The 6,192-nt window shown below is 32.8% G+C and overlaps 1 protein-coding gene across 1 annotated transcript in view; it reads right to left on the minus strand.

The window, feature by feature from the left end:
* The window catches only part of LOC108746989 (matrix metalloproteinase-2-like), a 170,087-nt gene that overhangs the window by 4,626 nt on the left and 159,269 nt on the right, over nt 1-6,192 (minus strand). The gene's annotated exons all lie outside the window — the stretch shown is intronic.

Below are 6,192 nucleotides of genomic sequence, written 5' to 3' on the forward strand. Positions count from 1 at the left end.
TTTTAATTTTACGTTCATATTTTATAATAAATAACTGTCAAGTATACATTCAGCAGTAAGTATAATAATCTTGTAATATTCTGTTGCAAAATTATAACGCAACATATATCTGTAAGAGTTAATATAATCCAATGCTGCATAAATTTGCTGCAAGTACGAAATTAATGTGGAGAAGTCTCCGTTTTTTTCAAGAAAATTTTCCGAGATGGTACGGTCTGTACATGCAATACAACCAGCGTTACTTATCAACACGAATACATCGACGTATTCGAGCTCGATTCATTTGGAAAAGATGAGCACGCGAATACTCTAATGCAAAAAAAAGCATGCAAAAAGAGCTGATTCCGTTCTTCGCTCTTTAATCTGCGCGCGATGAATTCATCCCGTCGCCTTACAGGTCGATCGATCCTTCTCTCATGAAAAGAAATTCCAGATCGATATTAGACAATTTGTAACGAAACGTGTCTGTAAAAAGCACAACCATTAAAAAAAAATGAAATAAACTCATCGTCGGACATTGTACTTGCATAATCACAGCAATATTATGCGGAGAAATAATCAGTTTTTTTTTCGTTTGTTACTACTGAAAAGAACGTTATTAAAAGAATATACAAATTTATATAATACAAATAATATATAAATTTTTATATTCTTTTATTACTACTATTATTAATACTACTATTAATACTATTACATTATATAATACAAATACATGTAAAATCTTCAATCTCGCAAAATTTATTTTTTAGAACGCACAGTATCTGGCAATTGTTAAAAGAAAAAAGAAGCAGTGCAAAATATCGTATATATTAAAGCAATCGAGATAGAATAATTTACTTTAAGCGCCAATTTCTCTTATTGCGATTGGCCTGAAATATCATTAATTGCCGCGAGTTTAGTTTGCCTATTTGCAATCGAAACTATTTGTCAACTTTAGACGGGTGCATTTTTCCTTTTCCAACGAACGTCCGCGCACTTCCGATGGGCATCGCAAGCCGATTAAATAGAATACGTTTGCAATTCGTCGAAAGGCTATTGACTCTCTCACTGATATATACGAACATTATTTTATTTTGTATGATTGACTATACAAGGCGGAGCGGAGAGGGATATTAAAGTACCTCTTCGCGCACACAAGTTGATTTTGTATCACAGAATTGCCGATCTACTCCCAAAAAACTGAATTTCTCGATATTACATATACAAACATATTATATGACAACCGTATCAATATTTTTATTGCTTTCATAATTTTCTTTTTCGCTTCTTATTAACGAACAAGATAAGATTCGTTTAACATCGATTCGTTTAACTGCGGCGGGCTTAAATAGCGATTCGGAATGTCATAATAATTCACTGCATCCCAATCGATGTTTGATTTCACGATTGACATGTATTCGATTTCACGACAGACAAACGCGATGAGAAAATCATACAACGTGACTGATTACCGTTTAAAGCCCGCATATAATTAACCGTTGAAATGAAAGTTATGCACTAATATAATGCAATATTTTGATTTCATATTAAAAGAAATAGTTTTGAAAAAGAGGAAAAAAAAGTCGATTAGTCTCCCGTGCATGGATTCGATTATATCTTTGATATTTGAAGCAAAATATTGTGGATAATAATTTAGATTAATCAGTGATGTACACAGTGACAAGTGCAGTGCCATATATCCAGGACTGGCATGTACTTGAAGTAGTTTAATTTAAAAAACAGTATTTGCAAGGCAAATTGTATTTTGTATTATGCATTTCGACGGAACACATGCAAAAATTTTGTACCTATTTTGTATTTCCTGAGAGCACATAAAAGTATTTTGTATTTTATATTTCAGTACTAATAACGAAAGATTGAAAGTATTTTATATTTTGTATTTCAAATACTAAGATTGACAATCAATGTTATTATTATTTGAATTACAAAGTGTAAAAAAACTTAAAATTTTATTTTAATTACAAAATGATACTTTCATGTACTCCGCTGAAATACAAAATACAAAATGTTCAAATACATTTGAAATATTTTTTAAAACAGTTTTTGCAATACGAGCGCATTTTGTATTTTGTATTTCAGCGAAGCACATGAAAATATTATTTTATAATTACAATAAAATTTTAAGTTTTTTACATATATCTTCATATTACTGTCAAGTATATTTAAAGAAAATGAAAGATACGAGATATTTATACGTAGACACGTGAATCACGTTTGCGTTACACTGGAGGAAAAAATATCACCGATAGAAGTACATACTTCGCGATATCAAATTGCCATCGTGGAGCAATAAACTTCTTGATGACAAATGCGCACAGTGAAAATTCAGTTTTTATCGTGATCACGTGTGCGCGACGCGTTTTATATTTCTCCGTTCTTTCCTTTCCGATATGTTATATTAACGCGAGCAAATCGCTCGTTAATTCCGCTTGGCCGCGACCAGCCAACACCAGATTGACAGAATTAGCGAAATTACGAGTGAGTTCGCCAGGTCTTCTATGTAACATGAATGCAAGCGCACAGCAACGGATTCACTTCATCTCCCCTCCGCCCCCTCTCCCCGTTGTACAGCATTACATGTATACTAACGGGTACAAAATTTACGTTATCGATCGTTCATGTGAAATGACATTAAATGTAACTCATATCAGAGGACACCGATTGGATGGATAGATGAAGCAATAAACTCGTGTTACGCCGTAAATACGCCGTAAATGTAAGTGAAATAAATGAAACGGCAAACGACAGAAAAATTAAATATCATTTTGCGCGACCTATAATTTTTACGCAAAAGAATTGAATTTTAAGTACGATTGTAATTTTATAAAGAGGTATTTTTAAATACGCAGAAAAAGTTTACGTATGTGTAAAGAAAATATGTTAAGAGAAAATAATATATATAAAATTATAAAATTCTATCTCATGTGTAGGTCGTCCCAAAGTACTCTTTTTATACATTTAATATAAACTTAATATTTATATATCCTATGTAAAATAATAATTTATATTACAGAAAAACTATGAGATATTGTAACCTAAAAATATCATTAATATATAAAAAGATTTCATCGCGTATATCTTTATACTGCATTTATCATTTAAGAGAATTGAATAAAACCATAATACATGCAACAAAAAATCATAATAAAATTATAATAAAAAGACAAAACGCGATATAATAATTTTGAAACATTTCTCAAATATTTAAGAACATAAAAAGAATTTTAAGAATACTCAAGTGTAGGAGAAATTTTTAAATTTCCACAAATTTTTTTATGTACATTCTTTTCAAATATATTTGTTGGAAAAGGATGCGAGTGTTTTATGTCCAGAAGAATGTAGTTTAAAAGCCGAATTTCAACTCTTTTTGTTAGCAATTGACATGTTCTGTGTGCTATTTGCATAGAAATTTGTACGGGAAATCGGCCTTATCGGGCTTATCGAATAGTGCGAGAACGCGATAGCTCGCATGATGTAGCTGCACGGTTCTGCAGTCAAATGATAATTAATATTCACCAGTGACCTACCAATTAGCGTAATCTAGACTGTGCAAGATAGAGAGAGAGAAAGAGAGACACATAGAAGGAGGAAATCACCAGTTCCTGAACATCGAATCTAATCTCGACTCTCGACGTCGATGCAATTACAATGACGCTCGATAATTGCCACTGCCTTCGTACTCTCCAATATTCTAACTTTCTCTCTCTCTCTCTCTCTCTCTCTCTCTCTCTCTCTCTCTCTCTCTCTCTCGAGTTTTCCCTTGTCGGCCGCAAGCAATCTTTTCGTCACGTCGAGTAATTTCCGATTATAATAAAGAAGTTAGCCACCTTCCCCTCCCTCCGTCGTCATCGTTTACCTCAAACTTTATTACGTTAATTTGAGTAAAGATAAAGCTATTTTCGCGAAAGTAGAAAAACGATATTCAACCCGTAGATATTAAATTTTTAAATTTTTAAGCATTTTCGGGTATAACGTGAGATATTCACAATTTCAAATTTAATCTTACGTAAAACGAAATTCTTGTTTAATAATTTAATTTAAGCAAAGATATGGAGGGGACATATGTGTTACTTGTAATTTTTAATTTAGTTTTCATCCCATGAGCACGGCACCTGATACTTATAATTTTATTCTCGAGGGAAGGAAGAGAGAATCGCGGGTTTTATTTCCACAGTATTACGAAGCACCTTATTCTCTAAAAGCCGCATTCGAGCGAATCTGAATGGATGGGCGTTAACGCAGCAGATGAAAGTTATGATTTCTCGAAATCAAACATGACCTAGACGCGAAGACGAATCTATAAACTTGGCGCCAGTTAGAAGATAAACGGACGGGAAACACAGTAACGATAATGATTACGTTGCGAATGTGCACGATATAAACGAATATGATGCAGCATGTCGTTTAAGAATGTATCTTTATCAAGCCTCGACGCAGTTTTCTTCCAGCTTTATACTGGAAGGAATGTTTTCGCCCAGCTTGAAAGTAACGCCAAAATTTATTGCCACGAGTGCGCACGAAGTATATTGCGCGTGTAATAAAAATAAAGGAAAACAACGTCTCTCTTTATGGCATCATAAGCTCGCTACGAGCTAACTAATGTAAAAATATATACTATTTTAGTACTATTCAATGCGGCTCAAAACATTTCCCGACAAATATTTTCCGTTTTTTCTCGGGCATGAATAAATTATTACTGAATCTATAATTACTAACGTCAATATCGCGCATTTCTTGTTCTAAACTATAGCTGAATTTATATAGTATTATCCGTAATTTTCAAGTATTTTAATGATAAGGGGGAGAGAGAGAGAGAGAGAAGTAAATTCGAGATTACAGCTAGTATTTAGGGCTGCCGCACACAAAATTCCGCAACAGTGACCGTAAGACGTAAACTTAAGCCGATGAGCCAATCAATATGCTGCTTTAGATACCGTAATCTAATGGAAATAACAGTAAACTTATCCAACCGGTTGAAATTCATCTTATTGCGAGATTATGGATAAGTTTGCTGTTATTTCTATTTCTGTTAGATAATCTAAAACAGTATCTTGATTGATTCATCGATTTAAGTTTACATCTTACGCATACTGTTACGGAATTTTGTGTGCGGCAGCCCTTATAGTCGATTCTTAAATTTAAGACTGTCTTAAGTACTGAATTAAGATTATAAATCAATCCGCAGATCCGTATAAGCATCTTAAGACATTATTTAAGACGATCTTAAAATAGGAATTAAATATGTTAACCTAGAAATGTAATGAATAAAACCGGAAGTAATTGGTATAAATAAAGACAAGCATTTCATGCTCAGAATACATGAATATTAGATGCAATAGTTTCCATTGATACAAACATTCCGGGAGCTTTCCCAAGAGAAATTTATGTATAACAAACTAATTAAAAACACGGTTAAATAATCCGATAAACTCGTTGAAAATTAATGAAATAAAAATAGTTAAAAAAAGCGGAAGAACACACAAAAGGAATAAAGCGGATTTTATCGAACGATTTGATATGTTAATAAAGCAATACAGAACGAAGACATTTCATACGTACGTCACGCAATTTAATATTGACGATAGGTCGAGAGATTGAAAGAAATTCGCCGAAGAAAGCGAATCTTTTTTTTTCTCACGGTCGTGGATTGAAAAGTTGGAGAGAGCTTTGCGGGTAACGTGCTTCAAACAGAACACGCGAGCTTATGCGCGAACGTAAAGGAGAAAAATGTATTTTGGTCCTTCATTATCCCTGACAAAGGCACTTTCGTACGTTCCACGGGAAGTGGTTTTACATCGATTCACTGGGCGCTTCGTTTATTTCCTAGAATTTCTCGCGGGAAATACAGGATGGATTGGAAAAATCTGCGGATTGCAGCTCGATGGTTTAAGAACTTACCAGATTAAATTTTGAAATTTAATCCGCCGCTGGTCGAAACGATTACATCGCAACTAATAGAGTACAATTCGATTCTTTCCAATCTTTTTTATAAAAGCGAAGCAAGAAAAATGCGAAAAAAAAAACTATGTTAAAAGGAGGAACTTTTTGAAAACATGTAGATACTTTAGAATCAGTTAATAAATTATTAATGGTTTAATCTTATTATAGTTAAACATATTTATACATATTAAACGTAATTTTATTATATTATATTTAAAAATTATATTAAAAAAATTATATTTAAAAAATACT

Source organism: Trachymyrmex septentrionalis, unplaced genomic scaffold (genome assembly GCF_001594115.1).
Source record: "Trachymyrmex septentrionalis isolate Tsep2-gDNA-1 unplaced genomic scaffold, Tsep1.0 scaffold19, whole genome shotgun sequence".
Classification (NCBI taxonomy): Eukaryota; Metazoa; Arthropoda; class Insecta; order Hymenoptera; family Formicidae; genus Trachymyrmex; species Trachymyrmex septentrionalis.